The sequence below is a fragment of the Sorex araneus genome, chromosome X (genome assembly GCF_027595985.1).
Source record: "Sorex araneus isolate mSorAra2 chromosome X, mSorAra2.pri, whole genome shotgun sequence".
Taxonomy (NCBI): Eukaryota; Metazoa; Chordata; class Mammalia; order Eulipotyphla; family Soricidae; genus Sorex; species Sorex araneus.
Genome location: NC_073313.1, coordinates 123,437,293 through 123,450,548, shown reverse-complemented (window position 1 = coordinate 123,450,548; position 13,256 = coordinate 123,437,293).

The following is a 13,256-nucleotide window of genomic DNA, read 5'->3' as shown; positions in this document are numbered from 1 at the left end:
TTTGAAAAAATGTCATGGTTATCCTTATATGAACCACACTGAATCTGTATAATTCTTTTGGGTGTATTACTATTTTGACCAATGTTAGTCCAATTGATCGAAGAGCAAGGGATGTGTTTCCATTTTCTCGTGTCCTCTTTATCTCCTGAAGTAGTATTTTGTAGTTTTCTTTGTATAGGTCTTTTACCTCTTTAGTTAAACTGAATTCGAGGTACTTGATTTTATGAGGCATGATTGTATATTACAACTTGTTTCTCCATTTATCTGTAGTTGGTCATTTGGGTTGCTACTCTATCTTGACTATTGTACTAAGTGCAGAGATTAACATAGTTGTGCATATATATATCTTCAAGTTAACATTTACTGCTTCTTTAAACCTGAGTGAAAACCTAGATGGAGAGAGTAATCTTGATTGAAGATGAAAATGTTATACACATGCAAAGAAAATAAATTTGAATCCCAATATCACATCAAATACAAAACCTAACTCAAAATGCATCAAAGACTTAAATTATAAGTCTAAATATTTCAAACATTTAGAATATAACAGATAATATTCATGACCTTGAAATTGGATATCTTAGATATGACACCAAAAGTAATAAGTAATAATAATAAGGCTAAGGCAGAAGCAATAACTCAGTAGGATATAGTACATGTTTTGCATGTACAAGGCCCACGTTTTATCCCCAATCACTGATAGAAGCAATCCAAAGCAGCAAGCTGGTAGTAGCCCATGTGACTTGCCAAGTGTAAACTCCCCCTAAAAATGAACAAACAGGGAATAATCACACCAACCATAAAATGGCAGAAAATATTTTCAAATCATAAGCTTCTCAAGGAATTTATATCCAAATATATAAGAATAATATATAAGAAAACCTCTTCCAGCTCAAGCCACAGAAACAAAACATAGTTTAGTGTTTGGCAAATACTGAGGAATAAGTAGTGAGTGGTAATGAATAGAGTGCTTCTTTGGTGGGGGGTAATTAAAATATTCTGGAATTAGATTTCATGATGGCTTTATTGCTTTTTGAATATATTAAAAACCACTGAATTGCATACCTCAAACACTGCTTTTTATAATATGTGAATAACATCTCATTTAAAAAGTCAGATTTTGAAAATAGAGTCTGGCCAGGAATATTAACAATCAGTTCAGAGATGAATAGCTGATAGAAATATATTTTAAATAAGATGCAATTCTTTTCATCTTAAATCCAGTGACTGACATCCTTATAAGAAAAGGTATATTTGGAGATACACAAAGGAGTAAACAGATAAAATGTGAAGACACTATCTAGATTTGGAATGACACAGCTTTATGCCAAGTAATGCCAAGAATACCCAAAAATCATGAGAAGCAAGAAAAATATAAGGAAGAACTACTTGCAACTTTTGATAGATGATTCATGCATAAATATATATATATTTGTAATAGAAAAATGTTAACTCTCCTTTCACACTAAAATTCTTTCAGTTGAGAGGACATTGGTGAAGGGAAGTGGACACTGGTGAAGGAAGGGATGGGTACTCGAACAATGTATGACTGAAAGTCAATCATGAACAACTTTGTAGCTTTATATCTCATGGTGATTCAATAAATAAAAAAACTTTTAAAAAATACTGTCTCTATGATTCAACCACAGATGCAGCCCTGCTGACATCACCACAGGAGCATGTCCAGGTCTAAAAAAATTTTCAGTTGATTGAACATCCCTTTCTCATTCACTTTTCAAGGTTTTGTTCATGATTTCCCTTTTCTTGGGACAGAGTCTCTGTCTTCCTCTGGTTGTTCATCTTCTAAACTTCAATTTTATCATAACATACTCTTAGAAGACTACCTGAAGTATCTAGCATCTTCCTTATAAGCTTGCAATGCTGGGTTAGGTAACTCCCTCTGAATTCTCAAACACCCTGTACTACCTACGACTGTATTTACCACACACTGAATTGTAAACATTCATTTACATCTTGTACATCACCCTGACTACACTATCCTTATGACACTGATAATTTCAATTGATATTCAATGCTTATTGAATTCATTAACTAATTCATGTACAAACACTACTGAAAGTCAAATTTCTTGTATTCCAAAGGTATCCAAAGGTATCATAGATAAATGCAAAAGGCATTAAAGGAGAGAGTGAAAGGCAAGTAAGAGATTCTGTTAGTTTGGGAGCCATACTTAGCTATGGTGAGAGGGTACTCTAAGTGCTTGGGAGTCACTATTCATGCTTCTCAGGGGATCATACTATTCCAGGAATCAAACTCAGGCCTACGGTATGCAAAACAGCCCTTTGAGATGTTCCTCCAAACTTAGAGGTTTCTTTTTAATTCAGATAAAGAGCTAGGTACAGAGGTAAAAGTGATTTAAAACAAGGCAGTCTGAGAAAAGAGCAATCAGTCTGACTTGATCTGACACCATTTTTTCCCTCCCATTCATCACCTTTTTTTCTCCCAATGGACGACTCAATACTCCTATACTACAAGCACATACTTCTACACTAATATGACATTATTCAACTTGTTCTTATAATCCAGACAGCTCTTCCACATTTCCTCTCACCCATTTCTCACAGTGTTTTTATGGTACAGAAGCTTATGACAGTTCACTACTGCCTTCTTTAGCAAATGCACTTGATTTGTGGCTTGTGTGACCCCTCAGAGTTTTCCTGTCATTTTCCTGGTCACTCTGTTTCAATTCAATTCGTCAGCAACTCCATGTCCATCATATGACTTCTAATGCTGGAATATCTAGACTAAAATCCTGCTTGGCAAAATGTGAATGGAGAGAACCTGGCTTAAAGAAAAGTGTAGATGGAGTCTGGAGAAATAGTAAAGCTGGTAGGGCACTTGTATTGCACACAGTAAATCCAGATTCAATCTCAGGCACTCAGTATGGTGCCCCCAGGCCTACCAGGAGTAATCCCTGAGCACAGAGCAAGGACTAGTTCCTAAGCACTTCCGGGTGTGACTCAAGAAACAAAATAATAATAATAATAATAATAATAACAATAATAATCAAATAAGCAAAATTAAAATTTTTAATGGGAGATAGCCCAAAGCATTGGTCCACATGCTGTGCATGTAGGATGCCCATGATCTCGTCACCATATGGCCATTCAATCACTGTCAGGAGTAACCCCAAACACTAGGCCCCAGAGCACAACTGAGTGTGGTGCCCAAACAAACAACGCCCCCAAAAGCAGTGGAACTCACTGTGCCAAAAGACAATGGTGCAATATTGACAAACACCAAAAGGAACCAATTGGTGGTTAATTATTTTTTAATTTTGGCTTAGGTTATAAGAGTGTTAAAGTTTATGGTATTGCTGTGCAAAGTGACTGCACCTTACCACCAAAATGCTCACAACTACCTCTCACTATCCTTATATCACTAAAAATTTTATATCCTTCTGTTTTGCTCTTTGACAGTCATATATTCTTAGGTGTACATTCAGGCAATGTAACACTTCTGAGTGTGTCTTTTTTTAAAAAAAAGTGGATGATAAAAGGATGAATTAAAAAAAAAGTGGATCACAATGTCCAAAAGCAGAGAAAGAGACAGTAGCACCTGTCACAGAGGCAGGCACGGGGTAGGAGGTGGGGGATGATGTGAGGGACCCTGGGGACACTGATGCTGGGAAATGTACACATGTACACTGGTGGAGGGATAGTGTTGGAATACTGTATGACTGAAATTTAATCATGAATGGCTTTGTAATGCTCTAAAAATAATTTTAAAAATTTTTGAAAGGTGGATCAGAAAAAAGGTGGAAGATAAAAGGGCCTGGAATCTAGATTAAAGGGTTGGAATGCATGTCTCTCATGTACTAGGATCTGAGTTTGAAACCTAGCTCCACATTTCCTTTTGTCCAGTACCACCATGTGTGTCCCTGGTGGCCTCCAGCATTGCTGGGCCCAAGCACCAGTCCATTACAAAGCCTGATCACAGAACCATAAAGCCCAGCTGCATGAGTGTTGCCGTGAGTGGCCCCTCCAGACTTCCCGAACACTCCTTGGAAAGCCAATGCCCCTAAATCTAAATAGTCAGGATATATTTCAAAATTTAAAACTCAGGAATAAATACACTATCAGAAATAAAGAAGGACTAACATGGTAAGTACTGAATTCATGTAAAAAACAGAACCAAGATCATGAAACGTATAGTATTCTAGGTGGAAGGTAGAATATAAATGCCATGAACTATGAGGAAGTAAAGACTAATGCTGTACCTAACAGAAATCAAGAGACGGGATGAGTCATGTTGCCATATATCATAATGATAGCTCATTTCCTCAAAGTTACAGTAATTTACTGTGCACCATAAGTTTTGTACTAATTATTTCATAAGTATTCTTTTATTTTTCATAATTACCCAATGAAGTAAAAACACTTTTTAATCTTTATTCTAGATCTGAGAAAACTGAGAGACATAGATTAAATAGTTTTCCCCACTCTATAGCTTGTAAGTATCAGAATATGCTGCCCGAGTCTATGTGCTGCTTGCACCCGCATGGTCAAGTACATGCGGTGCCTGAGTACATGTGTCGCCCGCATCTTCCCCCTTGAGATGTGTACTTTTATGCTTTGCTAAAATAAGGATTTCAGGAATCTAAAATCTAATTCTGCGGGGACAGAATCTCCTGCCCCCACGCCAGGCTGTCCTCACCAGAGCCTCTCAGAGGGGGGCGGGTTGAGTTTCCCTCCCCACCCCAAGCAGAATCCTGGCAGACGAAAACCTCCAGAACCCAGCCACAGCCATGCTCAAAGCCACTCTCCATATGTTTGGATGAGCCTCACCCTTGAAGGAACCAACAGAGGAACCCAGGTATATGGGACCCGTGGCTAAGATCTCCAAGCCTGCTCCAATTGAGACTGGGCCTCCTCCATCCAGATCCCTAGTTTTCCAGTAGTTTGTCAGTCACACCCACAAACTCCCCCCAGGGCCATGTAATCTCACCAATGGCCAAGATCCAGAAACTATAAAACAAAGCTCCCGGAAGAGAAGGACGCAATTTTTCCTAGAGCTACCTCTTTATTTTCAATTTTTCCCACATGGCAGAGCCTGGCAAGCTACCCGTGACATATTTGATACGCCAAGAACAGTAACAACAACGTGCTATTGTGTTCCTGAAGTGAGTAGATGCCATTGGGCTACACTAGCATGTGACAGGGACAAATGAAGACATTACTGGAGCCCACTTGGGCAAATCGAACAATGGGATGACAGTGACAGTGACAGTGAAGTAGCAGAATAATTTGAATGCAAGCAGGCTATCTCTATAACTCAAGGTATTAACTACATGATAATAGTGCTGGGAAAAAAGATACTTTCTCACAAGAAAGAGACAAACTCAGATGTCACATCGCCTTTCCCCACTCCTATTTTTCTTCCTGGCAGTGAGTGAAACAACCATCCTGGAAACATGAAAATGTAAGTTGTGCTCAAAGGATCACAGAACAGAAAGACAGAAATGGGTATCCAGTCCTGAATGCTGATGCTGAGACTCCATTGCATCAGAAAAAATTCACTTCTTATTTGGTCTTTGTTCCATGAAGGATTTTGTCTGCCTCTTCTTTAGATAAGTTTTAGATTTATCTAAAACAACCTTCTTCTTCATTGTTTTACTGACAGATTTTCCATTTACGTTTTGAGCATAATGTCTTTTCTATTTAAGAATATTTCATGTGTTATTCCCTCTGCCTATAGTAATCATTTTCCCTATGGTTTTCCAACTAACTTCTATTCATTATTCAGGTCCCAAGTTTATGAAATATATCCTTAACATGGACTTCCCTGACATCTTTCCTCCAATATACATTACATGATTTTATGGTAGAGTGTGCACTTTTCCTTCTTAACATGTTTAATACTTCATATATTTACTTATTTAAAAGATTCTTTCTATTAGTTTAATATTTGTCTCTCCAATTATATTCTGAGCTATACAAAGTAAAAAATTGCATTTGTCATGTCCACTAGCAAATATCTATTCAGCCTCTATGAGTATTCCTTCCTTATAAAAAAAATTTACTGAAATTCCATGTCAGTTGTGCCATGTTCTCTGCTCTCAAATTTAAATTTGATTAAATCAAAATTAATCATTCTTCCCTCTATGCTTCCATGGTACATTAGCTTAAATTCTATTTTAATTCAATCCTTTTAACAAGTAAGCATGTTTAAAGTATCTCAAAGTCTCTTAGGGGGGAAATCCCATGAATTATAATAGCTTAATAGGGGCAACATTTGAAGTATGAGTAAGATATGAAAGGGAGTAAACTGAAAAGAGTGGTTAACTAAGCAGTCTTAGCGATGAGATCAAGAAAGACTTTCAAGAAGTACTATTCTTTAGACAGAAATCTCAAACCTTAATAACAATTTTCTAGGTAGACAAAGTGAAGAACTGGTATCCAGATAAAGAGTATACACTATGTGAAATATGTGAAAATATGGAGTGTATAGATAGAACATAAAATCATAAAATATAAGGAAGGCATTGTGTGAGTTACATTAAGAAGACATAGTAAGCTTAAGTTTATTCATTTATTTTTAATGTTTTGCCAAAGAATTGTAGAACAAATATAGCCATTAATTATATTTCCTAATTTAAATTATATTTAATATATTAACATGCCTCTATTAGAAAATTATCTTCATTTGAAACACTGTGATTCAGATGAAGTCATATGTGCGTACTCCATGATCCTGCCAAGCTGAGACTTCCTGTTTGCTCCATCTCTATGGAGGAAATTGTGACAAAACAAGGCTCAAGAGATAAGCCAGAAGACTTCCCACAGCCACCGCCATGTTCACTCACCTACTCCTACTGAGTCCCAACCAATCTCCCAGGCAATGCACACAAAGGAGCAAAAATTTATGGAAACACCAGTACCGTCAGCTGAAAACTCTGGGGCACCCTTGGAAGGCAGATGGGCTTAGTATCTGCCCAACTGAAGCCCTGGCAGCTACACTTACGCTCCATCATTGCAGCCACACCAAGGGCTCACCTCCACCATTTCACAAATGTTCTCTGCAGAGATGTCAAACTGAGAATAATGTCAGGTACCCTGGTGCTAAGGCTGAGAACTCTGGTGTTTCTCAGGGTCTAGGTGGGTAGCTTCCCCCTGTAATCTCACCTCATACTTTTAGAAGCCCCACAGCCTCACCCACCTCCTACAGCTGCTGCCATTTCAACTCATTGACCCAGACCATGAATTCTGAAGTCTCTGGACCTCCTAATTTCTAATAGGAGCACACCAAATTAGATGATAAAGTAACATAGCAGCCAAGTCAAAAAACAAAAACAATAGCAAAGATTTCTCAACTAGTCACAAACAGCTTAATAAATTCTTAGATAAAACTTAACCCAGTGAGAATATATGATAATATTCACATAAAATTGTTTTTAATACTTATTGATCTTAGTATTGGAGCTTTGTTATCTAATCAATTTCAGCTTTAGAATTGTATTAACAATTGTGGGGCTGGAGCGATAGCATGGCGGGTAGGGCGTTTGCCTTGCATGCGGCTGACCCGGGTTTGATTCCCAGCATCCCATATGGTCCCCTGAGTACCACCAGGGGTAACTCCTGAGTGCAGAGCCAGGAGTAACCCCTGAGCATTGCCGGGTGTGACCCAAAAAGCAAAAAAAAAGATTGTATTAACAATTGTGGCTACATTAAAATAAATTAAGATTTTTTTAAAAAGAGAGAAAAGCAAGACCCATATCATCAAATTCCAATGAAATTCATAAGCCATAAGAAGCTGTCATTTGACAGACAGTGAAAAGACACAGAAGTTTTTTCAAGAAAGAGGGAGATTATTCTGATTTGAGTTTCACAAAGATCATCTTCAAGGAAACATATGGGGCAACAATAAGAGTAACTATGAGAAGGTCAATTAAGACAGTGGCAACCTAAGATGCAGAGTAGGATTGGTGCAATAAATCAGAAGACAAATGCCTAGAATTAATTATTGATTAGTAATAGTAGACATAGGAGAAAGAAATGGAGGAACATTTTGGAGGCTTCTAGTTAGAGATCGACCATTGTGTCATTTTTGAGGAAAGTAACATACAATGTGTTTGGAAGACATGAAAATTAATTCAGTAAATCACATATGGCATTTCAAGTTCCTGCAAAATATCCAAGTGGAGATTTCCAGTAGGTTAGTTCTACAAGGAGATCTAGAGTTCTAAGAGAATAGACTGGATTAAGTAAATAAATTTGAGATTTACCAAAGAGAGTGACAACTTAACATAAATATGCAGTGATCATGGGGCTGGAGCGATAGTATAGTGGGTAGGGTGTTTGCCTTGCACTTGACTGACCCGGGTTTGATTTCTAGCATCACATATGTTCCGCTGAGCACCATCAGGAGTAGTTCCTAAGTGCATCAGCCAGGAGTAACCCCTGTGTATCACTGGGTGTGAATCAAAAAGCAAAGAGAGAGAGAGAGAGAGAGAGAGAGAGAGAGAGAGAGAGAGAGACTTTAGAATTGATTACTTCTGGTAAATGAAAAGCAGGAATTTAGCACAAGCCTCACTTTCTGCTACTGGAGACTGGGTGACTGATGATTCTATGGTTATTGAATAAATATGCTCGCAAGGTCATATGTTGAAGCCCTAATCTCTATTGTCTCAGTATGTGATCATATTTGGAAGTGGGGTTCTTAAAGAGACAGCTTCTGTGCCACAAATAAAACAATGATCAGCATAAGATGCCCCACAAACTGGGGGAATAATTTTCTAGCACTAATCTGATAAAGTGTTGATATCCAGGATGTGTAAGCACTGATATAACTTTACAAAGGAAATAAAAACAACTTCATCAAAAAGTGGGGGGAAGAGATGAACAGAAACTTCCTCATAAAGGACATACAGAGGGGCTGGAGCAATAACACAGTGGGTAGGGCGTTTGCATTGCACACGGCGGACCCAGGTTTGATTCCCAGCATCCCATATGGTCTCCTGAGCACCGCCAGTGGTGATTCCTGAGTGCAGAGCCAGGAGTAACCCCTGAGCATCGCCAGGTGTGACCCAAAAAGAAAAAAAAAACACAAAAAAAAACAAATAAAAAACATACAGAGGGCCAACAGATATACTAAAAAAATGCTCTACATTACTTATCATCAGAGAAATGCAATTGAAAACAATGAAAAATAATATCACACCAGAGATACTGACACATATTACTAAGAACAAAACAACTAGTATTGCCATGGACATGAGGGAAAAAAGTTTCTCATTCCCTGCTGGTGGGAATGCTGACTGGTTCAGTCTTTTTTCAAAAACAATATGAACACTTCTCAGAAAGTTAGAAACTGAGCTTCCATATGGCCCAACAATTCCACTTCTTGACATCTACCCAAGAGCCAAAAATCTTTATTCAGAAAGCAAATTTGCACTCCTATGTTCACTGCAGCACTATTTTCAATAGCCAAAGTTCAAGAAGAGATGACTGGACAAAGAAACTATGGTAAGGCAAGTGCCCTAGAACAGATGACTGGTTAAAGAAACTTTGGTACATCTACACAATGGAATACTATGCAGCTGTTAGGAGAGATGAAGTCATGAAATTTGCTTATAAATGGATAGACATGGAGAGTATCATGCTAAGTGAAATGAGTCAGAAAGAGAGGGATTATGTCATAGAAGAACTGCACTCATTTGTGGTATATAGAATAACATCACATGAGTTGACACCCAAAGACAGTAGATACAAGGGCCAGGAGGATTGCCCCATAGCTGGAAGACTGCTTCATGAGTGGAGGGGAGAAGGCAGATGAAATAGAGAAGGGATAACTAAGAAAATGATGGCTGGAGGAATCAGTTGGGATGGGAGATGTGTGCCGAAAGTAGATAGTGAACCAAACATGATGACCTCTCAGTGACTGTGTTGCAAGACATAATGCCCAAAAGTAGAGAGAGCGTGGGGAATATTGTCTGCCATGGAGGCAGGGGGAGGGTGGGAAAGGGGGAGTATACCGGGGATATTGAGGAATGTGCATTGGTGGAGGGATAGGTGTTTGATCATTGTGTGATTGTAACCCAAACATTAAAGCTTATAACTATCTCACAGTGATTCAATAAAATTTTAAAAAATAAGAAGAAAAAAACAAAAAAACTATGGTATAGGGCCAGAGCAATAGTATAATGGATAGATTGCTTGCCTTTATATGTCCGACCTGGGTTTGATCCCCAGCATCCCATGTGGTCCCCTGAGCATACCAGAATTTATCCTTCAGTGTAAGTCCTGGGCACCACTGAGTGTAGCCCAAAAACAAGAAAGAAAGAAAAGAAAGAAAGAAAGAAAGAAAGAAAGAAAGAAAGAAAGAAAGAAAGAAAGAAAGAAAGAAAGGAAGGAAGGAAGGAAGGAAGGAAGGAAGGAAGGAAGGAAGGAAGGAAGGAAGGAAGGAAGGAAGGAAGGAAGGAAGGAAGGAAGGAAGGAAGGAAGGAAGGAAGGAAGGAAGGAAGAAAAAGAAACTGGAGAGATAGCACAGCGGGTAGGGCGTTTGCCTTGCATGCGGCCGACGTGGGTTCAATTCCCAGCATCCCTTATGGTCCCCTGAGCACCACCAGCGGTAATTCCTGAGTTCGAGCCAGGAGTGACCTCTGTGCATCGCCAGGTGTGACTCAAAAAGCAAAAAAGAAAAAGAAAGAGAGAGAGAGATGGAAAGAAAGTAATATAGTATTGTATATATATAAAATGAAATATTACTTGGTTTTAACAAAAAATAAAATTACAAAATTTACTACTACATGGGACTGGAGCGATAGCAAAGCGGATAGGGCATTTGCCTTGCACAAGGCCAACCCAGGTTCGGTTCTTCCGTTCCTGTCAGAGAGTTCAGCAAGCTACCAAGAGTACCCCACCTGCATGGCAGAACCTGGCAAGCTGCCCGTGGCATATTTGATACACCAAAAGCAGTAACAACAAGTCTCACAATGCAGACATTACTGTGACATTGCAGGCATTAATGGTGCCTGCTCGAGCAAATCGATGAACAATGGGACCACAGTTCTACGGTGCTACAGTGCTACTACTACATGGATGGATCTAGAGAGTATCACAATAAATGAAGTTAGAAGGAGAGGGACAGATCCAGGATTATCTCTATCATATGAGAGATATAAAAACATAACAAAGCAAAAAATTGAGATCTTTTCTTTAGTAGGAAGCTTATTTTGCCATGGGGAAGACTGGGGAAGGAGACACTGGGACAGTGGTGGAGGGAAGGGGACACTTTGGTGGAGTGTGTAATGTTGGGATGTTTTAGGCATGAAAACCTTACGTTTATTTGGAGGGGCCACTGTCAGCAGTGTTCATGGTAGATTCCTGGCTCTGTGTTCATGGATCATTCCCAGCAGGGCTTGGAGGGGACATATGGGGTGCAATGAATCAAACCCATGTTAGCTACATGCAAGACAAGTGTCCTACCTGCTGTACTTTCACTGTGGTCTAAGGGTTTTGTAAACCACAGTGCCAAAAATAAAATTTTGATGTATTTTTTCTTTTTTATTAAAGCACCATGATTTACAAAGTTATCCATAGTTGGCAGAGAGTCTCTTGCCCGCATGCCTGGCTGTCTTCCCCGGGGCCCCTCGGAGGGGATGGGCTCCAGCTTCCCTCCCCGCCCCAAGCAGAGCTCCTGGCAGCCGAAGACCACCGGAACCTAGCCACAGTCATGCTCAAGGCCCCTCTCCACACGTTTGGACAAGTCTCACACATGAAGGTACCGGCAGAGGAACCCAGGTGTGTGTAATCTTATCAACGGCCAACATACAGAGACTTAAAAGCAAGCTCCCAGAAGTGATATCTTATAACCTGCTTTTCCCTCTGGGAGAAACTAGCAAGCTACTGAGAGCTTCCTGCCCACATGGGACAGCCTCACAAGCTTCCCATGGTGTATTCATTTGCCAAAGCCAGTAATCAGCTGAGTCTCATTCCCTTGACCCTGAAAGAGCCTCCAATGCGGCATTGTTGGGAAGGCCGAGTAGAGAGAGGCTTCTAAAATCTCAGGGATAGGACGAATGGAGAGGCTACTGAGACCACTTGAGCAACTCGACAATCAACGGGATTTCGTGATTTGTGATTCGTGATCCATAGTTGAGTTTTAGACATACAATATTGCAGCATCAATCCCACCAATATTATCAACTTCCCTCCACCAATATTCCCATATCCCACCCTCTCCATTAAGGGTAGTTAAGGAAAATAAAGTCACACATTTGGGCTATCATCCAATATGATTGTGTTCTTATAAGAAAGGGATATTAGGGCCAGAAGATGGCACAGGGGTCTGGGACATATGCTGTGCATCAATCAGACCCCTGGAAATCTATGGTCTCTGAACAGTACTAGGTATAGCCCTGGAACCCCCTGAGCTCTACCAGTGTGGCCCCGATTGCTCGTATCACTGCAGGACTCAAGCATCACCACATCCTCAAGCTCTCGTATTAAGCTGTTTAGCCTGGGTGACCAAGTATTGCTGGGAGTAACCACAGGTTCTCTGAGCACTGTTTGGGAGCCCTCCAAAAAGAATCAATTAGGACACAGCCACAAATGGAGGGAAAATTCCAAGGGTATATGAAGATGGTCACCTACAGAGCAAAGAGAAAGTACTCAGAAGAAAACAACCCCACTGACTTCTTAATCTAGACTTCTAGCTTCCAGAGCAGTGAAGATATAAATTTCTATTGTTTATGTCACCTAGTCTGTCATTTTTGCTATGGCAGTTCTAGCAAATGGCTAGACCCACCAATCAGGACTAGGAATATGGACAAGAAAGTAGGTTAAGGAAATGGGGGTGTTGAAAAAATAATTTGTTATGGTGAGTTTGAGATTCTCAAGGTACATCCAGATAGAGATATTCAAATGACTTAAATTCAAGTGATGGAATCGAGTTATAGATTTGGAAATATCTCTATATAATTGACTTTAATAGGGTTCTCCTCAGTGGTGCTCCAGACTCAGAAGCCACTCCTGGCAATACTCTGCCTGATAGTGCAGGCCTGAGAGTTTGATGCTTGGCCTGGTAAACAACAATTATGTTGATGCTTCAGTTCTAGTTCCAAGTGTCCCTAAGGTAATATCTGATGATGCTCAAAGAGCTCCATCGTGCTGGGGATCGAATACATGGCCTACAGGAGGAATACTTGATGGTTGGAAATTACTACAAGTTTTGGGAAGTGAGGGCTAATTAAGATAGAGGCAGGTGAGTATGCCAACAATAGTTGGAAATTATCG